Raw genomic sequence first — 18,000 nt, forward strand, 5'->3', positions numbered from 1 at the left:
GGTAACCTAACATTCCCTCATACTCAGCGCATGCTTTCCCTCAGAGGTCTCCAACTCTGCAAACATTTGAGAGTAAATCGTATTTCCAAAAAACCCCCCATAAACCTGCTGTTACCCTGCTGTCTGCAAAGGGAGAAGCTGAAGCACAGAAAGATTAGAAGACATATCCAAAAAATGAAAAATCAGTTGCTGTGTCAGGAATGAAACCTAGATCATCTGACTCCAAAGCCTATGCCTCAGTTTTCAAAATACTTCTGCCAGATGATCTGTTTATAAAGGGAAAGCACTAAAAAAAAAAACCAAACCAAACCAACAGTGCAACTTGAGCTCTCTAACGCAACTATAAAGCACGGTAAGAGATCTAGTTCTGCTTACAGGTACCCTCCCCAATGTCTTTGCTTTTAATCTCATACTTCCCCAAAACATTACAGTGCAACTGAGCTAGTAAGCATCATGAAGGAAAAATGCAGACAGCAACATCACTTTACTCATGAGCCCATCCCACTATGAAGTGACTCAGTTAAGCAGCTCAGTAACAACTGCTTCCTGCTGCCCACGAAGGCAAGAATGGGAGAGCACGTGAGCCCATCCACGCACTCTCCACAGATGTTCTTCCGGACAAGCATTTGGTCTTCAAAAATGAATGAGCAAAAAAAATTTCCTTCCCGTCACGTATCAGACATCTGTCTTGTCTGAGCTCCCAACCTTCAGTGACTTACTGATCAGAATCAAAACAATAACTGGGATTGGGTGAGAGCTTCTTGAATGGAAAGAGTTTCATTTCCCATTCACCCCAATCTGCCTGAGACCCATATATTTGAATTAGCACACTTTCTGCATAATTTTGCCTGATTCAGCTTCTACATAATAGAAGAAACACTTTATTCCCTCATCATTTCTTACTCCTGCCATATTTGGGGAAGTTGTTGCAATCACAGATTACATACTCAGACCAGGGGATGGAAGCTCCCATGTGTGCTGATCACCTGGAGAAGCCCAATACATTCTCTCCTGTGCAGTCCCCTCACACAACCTATGCTTCATCTGATACACAGAAAGAATCAGGGCTATACAACAAATAACTTCTCTGCAAATCCTCAAAAATTCACAGATTTTGGAAGGACGCTGCAAATGGGACACAAGATTAACAGAAGAAAGGGCAATTTTATGGTTAAGGTGAAAGAATGCCATGTCTGCCTGGCAACAAGATTATTCCAAAAGGTCAAGAATTTACTCATCATAAGCCTTGCTGTTGGCTACTTGTTGCGTCACCTGGAATGAAGGTAGATATTGGCTGAAACTTCATCTGAACACATAGAACATTGCAGCAATGCTTGCCATTACCACAAATGTCTTTTTTTAGCAGATGGCAAGCATCCTGAAGATCAGAAGTGAAAAATAAGTAGAAAGCTCTGCCCTTAATCCGATCACCTCTACAGAATGAGAATACCAGTATCACATAGTTGTTCAATACTGTCATGAAACTGAAGGCATTCTTAGTGATGCTCCACTCAAATGCTGTGGTGGAGGCAGTCAAAGTATTTAATAATTTTATTTTTAATTGAGTGCTGGAATGCCCATTCAATAAAAAAAAACCAAAAAGCCTATATAACCTCTTAGCAAACGCAGGGGTAAAACGAAACACTGAACAGCAATCTGGCACTGAGGCACAGTTTGATAAAGGCTTTGTTCTGTGATGGTGACACCCTGCTCATTATCTACTCACATCCCCACAGCTTCTGTTGGAGTGGTACAGCAGTTTGCAGGGCCACATGGGAAGCCTCGTGGGGAGAAAAAAGAGAACAAGGGTTTCCAGTCCAGCTCTCCCCACAATCTTACAAACAGCTGGACCAACACAAGAGGGTTAGAAGAGGATTGAAGGAGGGTAGAGGGACAGGGCTGCTGGAGCTGTTGCTACTGCTCAGGCATTCACCAGCCAAAACCAGAATGAGAAGACAGTGATGATGAGAAAAGAGGGTGTAAAACTGTGATGATGCAAACTTAAATAAAGTATCCCAAGTGGGGTACAGAGATAACCCACTTTGTATCTGTACATTGGTACAGATAAATGACAGAATTAAAGTTAGGAACTCTTTGAGTGTTTGGTGCCTAGTGTTCTTTTATTGCAGCAAGTCCTGTGCTACCACATCTATTATTATAAAATATTTATTACAAAACAGCATTTGCACACTGCAATGCCAGGCAGCATTCACACTCGAAACCCTTGCAGAAGTGGCATCCTGTGGCACCATACTCACACCAGAATCAATCATCTCTATCACAGGATTACACAAGCTCTCCCACTCATGCTAATGAAGAAGCTAGAAGGAGTAAGTTAATACTTCGTGTTGAATAAAACTATAAATATAAGAAACCAGTGGCTTTACACCACCAAGTTTGCAGGATTCAAGAGTCAAGAATATTTGGGATCCCTATTTCCATTTGTCACCATGGAGGTCTTTCAAACCTGAAAGATTAAGAATTCAATTCCATGCCTAAGTGTAGTCCATAGCAAAACTCCCACAAGCTCAGTCATGCAGAAAGAGGTCTCTTAACTAATGTCTCTGAAGTACACACAGTTCTAACAGAACAGCACTTAATAGCTTTTCATTTACTTAAGGGAAAACAAGTTAAATTTCCATTTCTAGTAGTAACAATAACAGCAGAAAGAATGGAAACTGGTAATATAATTTAAATAACATAATCAGCAGCCAAGAGGGAATAGGACTTCCTCTAAACCCATCACTGAGGAACGTGAATACTGGTTTTGCTTTTTGTTGGTTATTACTGAAAGTTACTTCTCTACACAGCATTACTTGACCATGTTCCCAGCAAGCCTGCTGTGTTACTTTCAATAGCTTCATAGCACATTAACATCATTTTCTATAGCAGTAATTTCACTTTACTACTAATATTAGCCCAAGAAAGAGTCTTTGCTCAGAAAAAAAAATCCATTCCTTTAAGGTCACTTAAAGCTCTGCCTGATAATAACTCCGTGAATCGCGCATTGCATAGAATTTGCATTTCAGGTTGACAAGACCTAATGCCTGTAAGATGGTTAATTTACATATGCCGTTTCTTGTAACATTTCACACACACATTCATCTTCATCTCTAACGGCTTCCCACTGTCTTATGCAAGTGGCCACGCTCTCATTCCTCTGCATCTCAAGAGCCAGTCCGCAGCTGCAGGCAGTCAGCGGAGAGGAGCAGGAGAAATGATATATTGCAGATATTTTATTTTTGGAAACTGCACTGTAAATAAAGCCATTTCCAGAGATATTCCATGGACACAGAGTGCTTGGTCGTGGAGCCAGCGCCTTATGTAACAGGAGGAGCACTGTTTAGGGTTGCCTGCTTTAAAAAGCCACTCCTGGTAACACAGTTTACAAAGCTATAAAAAGCTAACAGCGTGACTATCGAGAACCAGCAGGCAAGCGGCTTGTTACGAAAAGGCTGGTGCTAACTGGAAAAAGAAAAGTTTTATTAAATCCCTTAACTTTCTGTCACTCAGAGGACATAATCTCATCAGACACTTACCGTGTGAGGGAAGGCGGGGGCTCCTAGGCAGCCCTGCACAGCCCCATGGCCAGGTGCTGAAGACAGCTCTGCCACCTCTCCGCAACCCACGCCGCCGGCAGCCGCCTTCAGTTATCTCCCATTTAATTCTTCTTTATTCCCCCACGGTGATTACCAACACGTGGCAGAGACAAGGGACTCCGCTTCTCAGCCTCCCGCTCCCCTTCTGCCAAGCGGCCGTCAGCCTCTGGAAAAGTGCGAGCAGAAAGGATCGCTTGAACATGCACAGGCGCTCAGAAGCAGCTGTAAATTTCCACTCCCCGCGCCTGCGGCCGGAGTCCCGGCCTCGCTCCGGCTCCTCGCCGTTCCTGCTCCAGCTAGCTCCGTGGCTGGGTGTGCATTTTTCCCCACTGCCCTCCCCGCTTCTCACTCCCTCACTCGTCTTGCTCACAGGCTCGCACACCCCCCAACCTCCACGTCAGAGGAACGCATGGAACAGCAAAGGAAGACGCGATTGTTCTGCTAAGAGACTCCCAGTGTTAAGGGAGGAGATGCGATGATTTCGCATCACTTCTGTAAGTTTCCATTCCCCTCCGAAGTCCGTCGGTGCAGGGGAGGCATCGCTGACGGGTCCTCGCACCATCACGTGGAGGAGGCTGCTGCAATTAAATTATTCACCTTGCCGTCCTGCTGAGAATGCAAATAAGGAGCCCAGCGGAGGGTTGTTGTTACAAGATAATAATAAAATCAACATGCTCACGCACCACATCTTCCACTGGAGTCCTGCCCAGAGAAGCTCAAGTTAAGCTGCCTGACTATATATTGTAACATAAAGGTCCATGCACTTTACCACGATAATACTGGAGGGTCACAGGTAAATTTACAGGATACTCTAAGCAAAATGGAAATCCCACCGAAGAAAAACATTAGCCTGAAGTTTGTCTTCAAAGGGTAACGTCATGGGGGGGATCATACAATTAAAGTATTCTGAAACAAGTATTACCAGCTCTTATCAAGCACACAAATACAGCAGAATGCAATTAAAGGAATTTTTAATGCTTCACTTTTCTCTCTTGGCAACTATTGCTCAGCAAATGCCATATACTCCCAAAGGAGTGACAAGTGCCTTCTACACCCCTCCAGCTGTCTAAGAGGCACGGACCAGGGAAAGGAGGACGCTTTACCCAGTTACTGTGGGTACTGGTGATGGGATTTAAATCCCATCCTCATGGGATCTCGGCTGAGCCCCAGCAGGAATGAGAGCCCAGCATGTATTTCTGCTGAGCTCACCAGCTTGAGGAGTGATTTCACCTCTCATCCCCTCTTCTTCAGGGCAAATCCCAGTCAGAGTCCTACATTATTAAAAAGAATTCTGCATGCTACATTTGCCTGAGGAGCTCATCTCAGCCCCCGACACATAGCAGCACTATAGTTGCATTGTATCTTGATTTAGGGCTCACCTGCAGTAGCTACTCACAGCCCTTCATTAAAGGCAACCAAAAAAAACATGAGAAACCTCGTTTCTGAGAAATACTGACAAAACAGCCACCTTTTAAAGGGCTAACATCCTTTGCTAGTGATCCCAGCAATAAAACAAGGCAAACAGGAGCATCCAAAATCCTCACTCTGAAGATACAAGAATCATCCATTTGCCCATCCCTCCTGGTCTCAGAGGCAGAATTTGTCCCTGCTCCCTCAACCTCCCTGCATCTGCTCCTGCATTTGCACAGGAGGTGCCAAGCCAACTTCAGATTAGCAGATTTGTGCTCTTGACTTGACACCATCATTTATGCTTACGCTTTACCTCACATCATCAAGATAACCTCAGCCCTGTGGTTTTGGACTGCCCTCAGTAGCACTGGGAAGATGCACAAGCACTACTCCCACTGCGCCCAAATGTGCTGCAACAAGTGACACCAAGTGACAATTTCTGCTCCAAACCAGTAGTGAAATCTCCAGCAAACAATTAAAGCCTTCACATCAGACACCCCCAGCCAGGTTTCCTCTCTAGGCCACCTCCAAAGAAAGCTCAGTGAAGGACACTGCGGATGCCACGCTCAGAGCAGGACGAGCCACCCTCTAAAACACCATCTTTCTCCACAAAGCTTATCAGGCACATACACAACCAGCACAGGCTGATATTTCATTATGTGAAGGACTTAAGGAGAAAACCTGGTGCCGGGCTCTGCTTCTTGGGCGCCTTGCTCTGCCCCAGCTCAGTTGGGCCTTTCTTGTTTATCGGATACCATGGCTTTTGGGTAAATGTCATGGCGAAAGTCAAACGATAAAAACTCTGCCCTTGGGCTACTACTGAAGGCACCAGCTTTTCCTAAGGCAACAAAAAGAAGTACACCATGTCATTAATTTCTACCGTGTATTTTAAAGCAAATAGCTTTCTTCCCTCTAACTCTGCTGAGGGAAATTATCTCCTTTCCATAAAGCATCCACCACTCCAACAGGTAAAAAGAACACCCCTCTGCTGCCCCATGGAGTTCAGCATTGGTGGGTGCTATCCTGCGGCTGAATAATCACAAAAAAAGACTGAATAATCACTAAAAAGCTGCTTCAGTTGCACATTATGGGGACCTACTTGATAATCTGTGTGTCACTGAGTTCCCTGAAGTATTCACAGATCATTCTGAGTAAGCAGTCCTTTGGAAATGTAAGAAATATACCTAGAAAATTACTATCCTCTGTATTGGACTGAATATGCCTGTTTTCCAGGTTCTGAGTAATAAATTGAACATGCACTCCATTTACAGTTCAACTCTGCCAGTCTTCCACCTGGGGAAATACTTTTGGGCTTTAATAGGAGCCATCTACACACTGGGAGAGCAAGAAACATGCCTGCGCTCACCCCTGCATTGCAGCAGGAGGCACGGTGCAAAGCAGAGCAGCTGAAGGGGCAGGGAGAAATATTTCTCTGCTATTCCAATATTCTGTTTCATCTCCAGTGCAGTTAATTCTCAGATGACAGGGAAAAGCCCTGAGCCATCCAAAAGGAATTAAGCTGTAATTACTTAGTGCTCTTACCTGTTTGGTCTTTTTTATTTATTTATTTATTTTGCTGCCAAGATGTTACTAAATATTTCAAAAGAAATGTTTTATTCAGTTCTTAATTTGTAGCCATCTCCAATCTGGAATGATGTAATTATAAACAGCCAACAAGTCTATCACCTCAAAGTACCCTCAAAAAAAAAAAAACCAGCAAAAAGGTCTGTGCACTGCTAAAGGACTCCAGCCTCCACATATCTGAATTCCATTATATTTGTTTCCTTTAAGTGAGCAGAGTCCTCAGGCTAAGTCAGAGTACTTTTGAGAAAGGCTCGTCCTTGTCTTCGTAACTTAAAATCATGCCATCTAATAAAGACCAAAGGAAGAAAACTTCAGTCCATTATTCCTGCCCTTTCCATTTATTTTCTAAACTAGAAAAGAGAAATTAGGGAACTCAAACAATGAGTGTCGTAGCAGTAAATTACAGCAGCAGATAATAAACACATAGTTCATACGTATTAATTCTGCTCATTTAATCATCCACTTCAAGTCTGTCTACCTCCTCTGAGATGACTTCCACGATCCTAAAACCCTAAGCATGCTCAGATACTAATAAATTATAATAATAATCATCATCCATCTTTCCTTAAACCAAAAAAAATGGTCAATGCCAAAGACCCAGGCCATCAAAACTCAGTCTTCTGAGGCAAGAGGTTTAGTCGTGTAATACTGGATATCAAGAGGAGAAACTTTAGAACACTAAAAAGTTCCCCCATCCTCTAAAACCTGAAAACTGAAGACACTTCCCCCTACCAACAACTTCATCCTACTCTTGCAGATCCCAAGATATCAACATTATGGCAGTTTATCAGGGTGGAGGGGAACTAAAGCCAAATTACTTCTACTATCTACATCATAAACTGCTTCACTTTAACTCAAGCCATTTAGCTTTACAACAAAGCAATATAAAAAGTGTGCCCAACAGCACTTCTAAAACCTTGTAAAATAAGACAGACTTTACAGTAACTTTGTGTTCATGTGTTATTCTGCAGCCTCAGACAATCATTTTCCTCAGGTCCCCTGCAAGAGCCATGTGGCCACTCCAAATTAATGCCATCAAAACTCTTTTTCATCTAATCAACCCCTAAACAGGCAAACACCAACACCCCCACCTACTATTTTTAACCCATAAAATCATGGAGAGAGACAAGCTTAGACCTGAATCTATACAGCAGTCCCCCAAAAACAGTCACCAGTACCTGAAGGCAAATTAGCATTTGGCTGCTCATCAAAACACAAAACAAGGCAAAAAAGGGAGTACAATGTATGGAAGGGCAGGCGGTTTTCCCTATGCTCATTTAAAAAGCAGCAAAGCTTCTGGCCTCTCTCAGGAGTAAAAAACTGACATTTCTTTAGTGAAGCGTGTGGCAACAGAGAGCAGCCAGTGGCAGCAGCAGACCTGTAGCTGCGTTTTAGCTGAAGTAAGAGGAAGGATTTAAATGGATGGTTTTTATAAGCTATCCCTAAAAATGCAAACATGTCTTCAGTGGTTTTTCTCTCTTCTTCTTCCTGGCTCCCTCTAGTGCTTTTCTGCACATACTGCCTTTTCCTTCCAGTTTTATTTAATGCAAATAATAAACAGTTGCTAAGATGTTTTAGGGGGTTTTGTAGGTTCTTTTAGAGTTGCACTAGCTTTCATAGAGTGCTCAGGAGTTTTTAATGAACATATTATCCACTTGCACATCATTCCAGCAATCACACACCGACACTGGCCTTTCTACCAGAAACCTGTATGTAATAGTTTATTTACAGGCTAGTGTATTTTAAAGGCATCCATCAGCTCCATCATTAGAGAAAATCAGCTAAAATTAATCCATTTTCTTGCTAATTTCCACCCCTAAACAGGAACTACATCTAAACAGAAGATTACTAAAGCCCAAGAGATGAAAAACAGATTAAAATTTTATGCCTGAAGAGTTACTTTATAAAATGTTAATCGCATCCCTTATCTACTGTGTCCCAATATAAAACACAATTAAGAACCATACTTGTACTCCCGCTTTCATGAGTGGAGGAACAGTGAACTCCTGACATCATCATGCTTTTAGCCTGCAGACATACGCAAACAGAAACTAGTCCTCCAAATTCAGTAACTCCCGGAAGAGCTGAGCAGGTATTTTTAATATAATTAAAGCTCTCACCTCTCCAAACTGTTTCTATCCCAGCTCTGTACAGTCAACCACCTCAGTGGCTGTGTGTGTTTAAGGTCCATTCACAGAATTAAAAATGTGGAACAACAAAAAGAGCTTTGCTGAAGATCTAAAATGTAACCTCTCATCACATTTGAACCAATCTTACAGTTTGTATCACAGCATACTAAAACCAAAAAAAATTATTCACAGTAGTAACAAACAGAACTTACACAAATAAACCCTCGCTGTCTCGTGCGCTGGAAGATAATCCTTCCATCACTGCTAGCACTTTCCTCAATTAGATTGCAAAATTCTTTCATGTGTATAAGAGCATTTATCTGCCATCTCCCATTTCTGAAATATTCAAACAATACCAATACTGCTGCGTCTTCTTGCAAATACTGAGTTTAGTAGCTGGTTTCCACGTAACTTCAGCAAGCATTTTCTTACTGTTAGGCACAAGTTAGCAAGACAGCATGGAGTACTGCGTATTTAGACATGCCCTTCCAACAGGCTCATATACACAAAAAAGCTTTTTCCTCTGTTGACCACTACTATAGAAAACTAAAGCATTTTTCATCAAATACTCTCAAGACAACTTGTAAACAAACAAAATTAAGCTTAATCTGAAATGCAAGTTAAATGCTCCGGTGAGGCACCCACCACAACACCCATTTTAGCATGAGGAAACTGAGGTGGCACCAAGCAAATACCAAACACCCAGAGATGTGCACTCAAATGTACTGTCAAAGAATGTCAGTAGACAAGAACTGTCATGCCGGATCAGCCAAAGCTCCATCAAATCCCATCCCCAAGAGTAGCTGACACCAAGAGCAAAGTAGAAGAGAAATATATACCAGAAGAAAGACTAATCTTTTTCTGCTTCTGGCAATTAGCACCTTTGAGGTTTCCTGAAGTGTCATCCAAAATCATCATACTAAACAGACAGAAATGGCTCCATACCTGTTCACTTTAAAGATCCTAAAAGAGCAACTGTTGTTCTTTCTGGGGACTTTGAAATTGTATCTGCAAAACTCAGATATAACAGATCATTCCACATTGCTTCTGACTATCAAGACTGAGCAGCCAAGAGAGCTCAGACAATGATGTTTTCTCTCAATGAGGGATCAAACAAGAAATCAGCATCATCAGTGATTTACTGCATTCCAGTTAGTTACTTCTTCAGGGCAGCAAAGACCACAATTTACTTGCAGAACCATTGTATTTTTCAACTGACTGCCCAGACAGAACAACTACTACCAGAAAGTCCCGTAACAGAGGTAGGGTGTCATACAGATGAAGAGTTCAGAACAAAGAAACCAAGAGTCAGTTCCTATTTGTGTCATACATTTCTGCATGATCTTGGAAAAGCCACTTAGTCTCCCCATGGGAAAATGAACGCAGTCAGGACCATAAGGTATTTTGACACTAGTGATGGAACCCAAAGAAACATACTAGGCAGTGCCCAGCTTGCTGCATCCTTTTCTTGCACACTGGGATAACAATCTTGTGTGATGTATGTCTCCAGAAACCATAACACAGACAAAACAAACTTCTGAGACTCTTCTCATTCAAGTTAAGAACTATACTAAAGCAGAACAGTTGAACCAAAACCAGAATAATATTAGGCTACAAGAGCCTAAACGTCTGCTTTCAGATGAAGAACTACCATTTTTTTCCAGTGTCAAACAATGAAACCTATGCATTCTTACAATTCACGACAAATGGCTGCTATATTTAATCAAGTATAGCTCTAAACTGACTTGCCCAAAGTCACTCAAGAAAATCTCTGGCAATCAACACTCCTCCCCTGCAGAAAGACAACCCACGTCTCCTCATGGGTTACTCTTCACCAGTCTTTGTCCTGCAACATTGTTAGTTTAACATACTGGATCAGGATAGAGAACCTTGATAATTCATAAAGTTGCACATGGAGACATTGTCTTCACAAGTACCCCAAAGTCATTCCTCCTGACAAACAATGAAGTATATTCACCACCTGACAGATTGCAAACACATTTGCCTTCATGTGCTAGATACATTGTCAGTCAATGCAACACTGGACAATACAACACTGCTTCACTTCTGGCCCACAATAAGGACCATAACATTACTTTTATTTGATCATCCTACATGTTAGGTGATAAATGGTGCCTGTTGTCTTAAATCCCCTGTCACAGATTTTTGTCATATATTCTTCTCATCCCACAGTGGGGCCTCCAGGGCCTACCCTAAAGAGCTATGTAGTCCATCCTGGCTAAAAGTTGACTATCCTGAACCAATTACCCTGTACAGCGTTCTATGAAGTCCAACATTGTTACTACACAACATGGAAAATCTAACCACACACATTTCCCAGCCTACTAAAGAGCCACCCACTGTTCTCCCCATCTGTGTTGCCCAACAACCGACATTGCAAATTAATTATGTCAGACACATACAACTACAAAGTGTCCAATTAAGGGCTGAGTTTGTTTTGTTTTAATTAATAAACCAGGGTCATTCCTTTAATTCCTTAAATGGCAGCAGGCTGGCATGTGGAAAAGAGAAGGCTCTGGAGAGACCTTACAGCAGCCTTCCAATACCTAAAGAGGCCTTACAAGAAAGCTGCAGAGGTATTTTTTTTATAAGAGCAAGTAGTGACAGAACACATAATAATGGTTTTAAACTGAAAGAGGGTAGATTTAGATTAGGTATTGGGAAGAAGTTCTTTACTGTGAGGGTGGTGAGACGCTGGCACGGGTTGCCCACAGAAGCTGTGGATGCCCCATCCCTGGCAGTGGTCAAGGCCAGGCTGGATGGGACTTCAAGCAACCTGGTCTGCTGGAAGGTGTCCCAGTCTGTGGCAGGGGTTTGGAAGTAGATGATCTTTAAGGTCCCTTCCAACACAAACTATTTGGTGATACTATGGGTTTTTTTTAGCGCAGGAAGTCTGTCCTGAACAAGGACCAACACGCAGCAGTGTGCATGTCTTCGGGACAATCTCTGTTTCAGAGAGCAGATAAGGCACCTGGGTATGCTTTGATTCAACTCTACTTCTGGGTAGCCTCAACAGTGAAGATCCCTGACAGGCTCTGGATACCTGGAAGAAAATAACTCAGCACATAACGTAAATGGCAAGCTCTAGATATATACGTTGTGTCAGGTCAAACATACTGACAGAAATCTTGGCAAACATCACTCGCTACAAATCTCTGAATGAAATCTGACAGCCCCTTTATTACACAGCATACAGATCTATACTTACAAACATTGTCATCCCCTCTGGAAACAGGCCAGTTTTCTTACACACTCGCTCTCTTCCTGGGGGAAGCAACTGATAATTTTTCCCATGTGCTTTTGCATTCATAAAATAACTTTATCTGCCACCAAAATCTGTACTTCTAAATGGTAAAACACTGCTACTGTCTAATAGAAAAAACCCCAAAAGATCATGATTAGCACTGAAAGTGAGGTGTACCGCTTCACAAATGAAAAAAGAGACTCAAGCTGTATCAGCTCAGGCACTAGAAGTTATCTAGTATCTTTGCAAAACAATACTACTTATATCCTAGTCAGAAGCTATCAGAGTCAGCTGAACACCAGCAGAATACATTGTCTAGTATCATATATGTATTCAGGATCTCTATTCTTTCTCTCGTATGACATTCCCCAAAGTCATGTCCAAGCCTAACATCACATGGAGACAAAACTTCCTATTTCTTAAATCCAGCAGAGATTCCTATACCCAAGTAGTCAGAGCTGTAGGCCTGACAGAGAAAATGAGGGAGAAGTCTCCACATAATTTCTTTCAGTACAGCAGTGCTCATAAGGACATAAAATTATGTCTGGCACAATTTCCAGTTTTGGAGTTTCCACCCCAGTGCCAGTGAAAAGAAAAGGCTTGTTTTCTTAGGGCAGGGAGAATCCTGTGAGAAGGTCACCTAATGAGAATAAGACCAGTTCAATTTTCCATGACCACAGCAAGACAGTCTCTACCAGCTGTCATCATGGGATGGAATTACTTTCACAAGCGTAAGAACTTCCATTGAAAGACTTCAGCACACAAAGACCTGTCTCCAAACAGCTGCGTATCAGTCAAGCAACTGAAGTCGTAAACCTAAGCTATTTAATATTTAATACCTCATCTTTTAACCCAACAACCACACTACCTATTTTTATGTTTTTCCATTTAAAGAAAAATACAGATAACACGGTTAGGAAGTTTAAAATTAACGAGTAGTAAGAACCTGTGGCAGTTTACACAGAACTGGCTTTTCTTTCAAAATTATGTATTTTGATACATACATCAAATGATATATATATATAGGATATATACATAAGGATGCTGGGGAGGGACTCTTCATTAGGGACTGTAGTGATAGGACAAGGGGTAACGGGTTAAAACTTAAACAGGGGAAGTTTACATTGGATATAAGGAAGAAGTTCTTTCCTGTGAGAGTGGTGAGGCACTGGAATGGGCTGCCCAGGGAAGTTGTGAATGCTTCATCCCTGGCGGTGTTCAAGGCCGGGTTGGACAGAGCCTTGGGTGACATGGCTTAGTGTGAGATGCCCCTGCCCATGGCAGGGGGCTTGGAACTAGATGATCTTAAGGACTTTCCAACCCTAACTATTCTATGATTCTATGAAAATTGAAGTTCTACAGACTTCCAACAGGCTTGAGAAATAAGATCTTATTTGGAAAATAAAAGTTTGAAAGAGATTTTTTCCTCTTCTCAAAACAAGAAATGAATATTGTTACTAATAACAAATGATTTCAAAAACTGAAAGATCTACTCTGGTTCTCACAAAGCATGAATTATTATATGACTTAGCTCAACAGCTTCTTGAACAAGAGCAGCTTTTTAAAAGATCTTGTATCTTGACATCAATTTCAAGTGCTGGAGAAACTATGACATTCATCAACAAGCCAGTGCAATAGTTATCTAGTAACCACTCTAAATATTTTTTCCTTTTATGCAAGTTCATATTCTTTTTTACTTTCTGCCTTCTGCCACTGTAGCTTCTGTATTTGTTCTCCATTTTGTTCATGCATAGGTACATGATCAAATGCTTTCAACAAACTTAGGCTTTACTTCTTCATCACTATCTACATTAAGTATACAGGCACATTTTTCCAACACCTACAACCAGTACTGTATTTAAATTTAAAATATGTCTTGAAGTGAATCCAGAAGTGAAGTGAGGAGTATCAGAAAGGAAATCTCCCGTTCTGTGTTCAGTGTATTCAACTACAATCAGCTGTTGGCTACCACTTACATCCACAGTGTGCCCTGTCTACTCCCTCTTGCCTGTGAGCCTGGATACCTTGCAGTGCTGGGTTTTTTTTGAATACTGTTCCTCACCCTCCAGGTGCATCCAGCCTTTTTCCATAGTGACTTGACATCCCAAAGCTTTAAGTCCATCTTTCAAAGAAGTCAGCTAATGTGCTCTGTAATTCAAAATCAAGAGGCTATGGCACCATTTGTCATTCTTCTACTCTACCTGGCCTAGATGAAACTGTCAGGAAGGATTTTGCATTTTGTTCCAACTGTGTGTTCATCTGGGGCCAGGGGCTTTTTTGCAAACAAACTACAAAATTGTACCTTGTTTCAATGATTCTTCTTTGAGTGTAACATTTTCAGGAGTCAGTTTCCAGAGAGACAAGATCAAACCCTTAATCCAACTGATACACTAGACATTTTATAATACCTCTTTTCTATTGGCCATCTTGAATAACATTTGACACATGAAAATCCTTAAAACCTTGGATAGCTTTACATTAGCCATTAAAAAAAAAATTCATCAGCCTCCATTAAATTTGTAACACATTTTCAGAAGTGTTCTTACAGTCTTTATTTACTGCTGTAATATGATGGACTTGTTCATAGTTATACTGTTATTTGTATTATTCAGCTTCATTCTCACTACAGATGTACATAATAGTTTTGTCTCTTCAGCACTGTTGTTGACAGCTTTAGCTCAGCCATCAGACATATGTCTGATCACTGTTCTTTTTGTTCCTGGTGTTTTTAGAACTTCCCCTTATTACCCCCACATCCTAAAGAAAATCTGGACAGGTTTTTTTAATCATCCTTATAAAAAATTACTTTGTCCTATATACTGGCTGCTGCCCTTGAACCACTTCTAAATCAAGATAGGACTCTTCCTTTGCTTAAACATCTTTTTGTATTTAGCTACGCACATCCTCATGTTCTCACATCCCCCCTAAATTTGAGAGATACTCTTGTAAGTGATGTTAGAAGTATATTAGTGATGTAATAGCATGTCACATCATGCACAACAGAAGATTTGCTAGTCCCTCATGTTTTAACTCCTCAAAAATGGGAACATCACATAGTTTTGCAGCCATCTTCTTCCCTAACCTTATGAACTGGGATTAGACTTTATGAGCAGTGATGAGGACAGACTCAGTTTACAGGGTGGAGAGAGTTCAGTGAGAGAGGAAAAAATATGCATAACATCTCTGTGTATGAGAGTTTCTTAGCATTTAACTGTTGCCTAAGAACTAGAATAGCATGAGGATACTCAAGAAATCCTCTGGCAATATCTTCCTTTCCCTGACTAAAGGGTGGAACACAGATGAATCACAGGGGCATGTATCTCCTTGGATTAATGCTGGCTTTTGAAGGGAAAAACTTTTTCCAAATAATGCACAACCTACAGACTACCAAGCCAATTTCACCTTGGAGTTCATTCAAACCTGTCTTCATTCAAACTTGCCTTTGACCAAAAAGCACTTTTGTCTTTTATACTTTGCCCAAGGCTGTGTGTGACACTCGCAATAGAGCAGTACAGATGTCGCAGGCAGTTACAGACCTACCCATTGACTGCAATGTAAAAGACAAGACCTGTTAATGGCCTGCAGATGAGGAGGAGCAGGACCAAAGGTCAGCACAACTTCCATGTCATAAACTTATATTTAGAAGGTTCAGCCCTACTTAGCTCATTTCTTAAACCAGTCTGTCACAGAAAAACTCAAAAAGTAAACAAAACAAAAATTATTAAAAAAAAAAAAGAAACCAAACCCCACAGACTTTTCCCAGAGATTGTGATATACCCAATATTTGCCTTAACAAAAGGCTACAACCATCCTCCAATCCTGCCCTCACTACATGAAGTTCAATTTCGTGCCTTCTTTCTTACAACAAATAGATCATACACTGCAGACGGCTTCTCATGCATCCAAAAGCAACAGGTAGTGAATGACCACAAATCGGTCTTTGCTTATCTGTAGAAGTGGAAGACAGCTGCCTCGCTGCCAATGAACTGCAGAGAGTACACAATGAAAAGGTACTCTTGAGGAGGGAAAGCTGATATAGCCATGCCTCCCTGCTGACATATGAAAAAAGGTGTAACAAAGAGTTGAAGGTTACGCGTTGCTCTAAACACTACAGCTGCTGGAATTGAACTCTCCACATCATTTTAAACTCTCTATATCCCATGATCTCCAGTGCTCTTACTTAAAAAGCCCCACGCAACCTTCTTCCCACACTTAAGCGCAAGCAAACTATATTCTTTGTTGCAATAAATTTCTACATACGAATTTGTACAAGTACCTTTGTGCTAGATTGACATGGGGTCTTTAACAAAGACCATTCAACTGTCCCAACATTTCAAAGCCTGATTATGCAATGGTTCTTCCTTCCATCTTAATTATTATCTCTTGCAACAGGAAGCACAAGACACAAACATTACTGAGATAACAGGTTTTCTTAAAGTCATGCTATAAAATAATTTACAGATGTTGTTTCACATTTAAGTTGCTCAAAGATTACATCGCTGCCAAAAAGGGAAGTCTAGCCCTTAGTGCCGTCACCTCTATTCCATCAGTTCTAGGAACAGCACAATTGCAGAGGTGGACAGATCAGCATGCTGGGTACCCTGAATGTTTAACAGCTGAAAAAAACTAAACCTCTAATTTCCCATTAAAAATGCAGCTTTTGGACAAGAAAGAGGAACTGTGGAGGGACTTGCTAAACATAACTGGTGTAAAATTCTTGGAACTACCTTTATTATTCATTTCTAAAGTGGACAATCTAGGCTACAATACTAAAACAACAAAAGAAAAGAAAAAATCCATCCACCCATGAACACTGTTTTGGAGGAGGAGGAAATGCAATTTTAAAGTATTTCTACAATATGTGTTGGCAAAACCAGTAAACAACAAAAAAATATTCTGCCCCTTATTCCTATACCCTGCCCGCAATCATGCATCTTGATCTGCTAATGCAAGGTTTATAGCACCTTGCTATGAGTTCATTAACAAAATTCCTCATAAAAACAATCCTTCACTTAAAACATACTACCAAACCACAACTCACGTAACTGGTTCATCATAAACTTTGGCAGAAACCATATCTGCACACTAAAGTAAGCTAACCAGCAGTATTTGGTGGACATTTCTTGGGGGGGGGAGATGGGCAGATACACATGAAATCGATTTGTTCAGCAGCAGTTAAGCCTCCTAAAGCTGGGTTTTGGTTTGTTTTTTTTTTTTTTTAATGTGAGTCTGCATGCAACCTAAACTGGTTTGGTATTACTTTGTAACAAACAGAGTATGTATCCGCTGCTGTGAAAGAAGCGCCAAATTCATACATTAGGGTCACTTACGTGACATTTCTTATGAAAAAGGGCTGCAAAGGTTTGGCCCCACAGTTCCATTTTGCTTATTCAGTGCACATGTAAGGTTGGCTCCCACAGGGCTAAGGGCAGCTCTGCCATGCAGTGATGACCATACACAGTAACCCAGATACAGTAAATGTTCTTCTGCTCATACCACCACTTTGCTCGTATTAAAGAAGCAGTGGCACAAACACTTTAAACTGGGATAAATGGCACTGACAATAAAATCAGGAAGCAATCCATCTGTCTCCAGATGCTCATTTTGCACCTGGGCTACCGCAGTTCCCTGAGAGAAGCAGAAATACCAAGCGGCTGCACAGCAAATTAGGTTATGAAAGTTATTCAGATAAAATTAGCTGAGCCAAATAACCCCAGTTATTCCCTGAGCAGTTCCCTGTTTTTGAGCCTCTACACCATGACGTGTATTTACCTTGTTTTCTACGGTTGTAGTCAATTCTTTTCAGTATATTTGAAACCTTAGAGGTGGCGATTTTATTTGAAACCAGTTATTCCATCTACAGTAATGACTTCAAGCTTGTCCTGGGCCTCCTTTTGATGGCTTTTATTAGGTCAGGTCCAATTCTACACCAGGCACTGCCTCCCTTTCCTTTGTACAGCTGCTACCAAGAGCAGCACTAAGCCATCAAGCTTACACCAGCTGGCATCACATG

The 18,000-nt window shown here is 41.3% G+C and overlaps 1 protein-coding gene across 5 annotated transcripts in view; it reads right to left on the reverse strand.

Moving 5' to 3' along the window:
- CAB39L (calcium binding protein 39 like) overlaps positions 1 to 18,000 on the reverse strand; it is a 66,320-nt gene that overhangs the window by 43,698 nt on the left and 4,622 nt on the right. For 2 of the 5 annotated variants that reach the window (XM_065678268.1, XM_065678264.1), the window contains exon 1: positions 3,540 to 3,949. The gene's annotated coding sequence lies outside the window, so the exon portion shown is untranslated. Of the gene's footprint in view, positions 1 to 3,539; positions 3,950 to 3,969; positions 4,145 to 18,000 lie in introns of those variants that run through there. The other 3 variants (XM_065678267.1, XM_065678265.1, XM_065678266.1) reach the window with 3 other exon arrangements.

The sequence above is a fragment of the Lathamus discolor genome, chromosome 4 (assembly GCF_037157495.1).
Source record: "Lathamus discolor isolate bLatDis1 chromosome 4, bLatDis1.hap1, whole genome shotgun sequence".
NCBI lineage: Eukaryota > Metazoa > Chordata > Aves > Psittaciformes > Psittacidae > Lathamus > Lathamus discolor.